This window comes from Arachis ipaensis, chromosome B04, assembly GCF_000816755.2.
Source record: "Arachis ipaensis cultivar K30076 chromosome B04, Araip1.1, whole genome shotgun sequence".
In the NCBI taxonomy this organism is placed as follows: Eukaryota; Viridiplantae; Streptophyta; class Magnoliopsida; order Fabales; family Fabaceae; genus Arachis; species Arachis ipaensis.
The window spans coordinates 58321352-58323062 of NC_029788.2; positions in this window are offsets into that span (position 1 = coordinate 58321352).

Consider the following 1711-nt stretch of genomic DNA (forward strand, 5'->3'; position numbering starts at 1 on the left):
AGTATATACATATAAATAGGTAACGGAGTTCACTCTAGACTCAGAAGACTACCTAGAGCGGAATCCTCTTTGCAGAACAGTCATCAGCAAACTATGGAAGGTTACTCATGCTTCCATCTGAAGGGGGAAGGGAGAGAGAAGGGGTAAGAACTGGGGAGTTCTTAGTAGGGCCGGGGCTATTAGTTACGTTCATTAATTCTGTGTTGTTTAGCAGATAAATAGCAGAATACCGAGAAGTAGTAGATAGAAGAAACAGATAAATAGAGAAAATAGAGAAAACAAAAAGCAAAACACAAACAAAAGAATACAAAAAAACAAAACACAGACACAGAGAATAGAATGAAAACAAAGAAGGCATACATTCAAACAACATTCATAACAGAGGAAATGTGCAACCAAATATGATGCATGTCTAGCCCTAGTGCAGGTAATGAGCTCATCTATCAGTTACATACCCGCTCCCGACGTTACCCAGCAACCTCTGTCTGGATAAGGCTTTCCTGTTGGCAATATCCACTGCAAGCAACCTTTGTCTTGCACGACGGCACTTATTAGCCGATATACGCCCAACAGACTCACTATAAGCAACCTCTGTCTTACAGAAGCAACAACATACTCACTGTAAGCAACCTCTGTCTTACAGGAGCACACTCATCTCGATACCTCTGTAAGCAACCTCTATCTTACAGCAAAGCATTATAGCAAGGTATCCCAGGAAAGCGTTCTCAGTGGTCGTACCACCATCTATCTGACTGCCTCAGTGCAGCAAATTCTTACATAATCATTCTCATTACCATCATTCATTAACATTCTCATTATTCATCATCACTTTCACATTCTTATGCAGTACTTCTTTCTTTCTCTGTTCAATCATGCTATATAAACTTTACAGCTTTTACTTTTACAACATCTTAATTCAAACTATTTCTCTTTATCATATTACTCTTTTCTCTTTGTCTTTTTACTTTGCTCTAATTACTCTTTTCTCTGTATCCCTTTTTTCTGCTCTGGTTACTCTATTCTCTGTGTTTCTTTACTCTGCTCTGATTTCTCTGTTTAATGTATGTATTTAAAGCTTATGTAAATTTCGGTATGAATAGTTAGCATGTCCCAAGTATAGGTTCATTAAATCTATACTGAAACAATTTAACTTTTCATATAATACCTAACCCTAGTCGCAACTCAAGGACTAACTATGTTGCCCTAGTTTGTTCACTAGTCTCTGTCTGTTTTTCTGTCATTAAAACTTTACAGAATTTTCTTTGGTTTTTATCTTTTCTTTAACTTTTTATCTTTTCTTCATCTTTGCCTCACTAATATGTTATTACCACTCCCTAAGTGTTTTATGAAGGTAATTATGAGATTCTGCACTTAAAGTTGTCTTTCTAAAGCTTTTACAGAAAACTGCCTTTTCCGTATTATTTTATTATTTTTATTAAAATATTATTTTTAATTAAATATTATTATTTAATATTTTATTATTTTTTATTATTTTATTATTAAATTTTCAAAAATTAACTTACTTTTACTTTTAACCTTTAAAATTCACTTTTTACCACCCGTAACATTTAATATTTCTACTTTTACCACTCTAACTTTCAGAAATTACAAAATAACCCCCCAAACACCAAAATATTTACTTCCTTGCCCTTTTATGGATCAAAAAGGTGTTCTTCATTGTTCTTCACCACACTCAAAGTGTTCTTCGTGT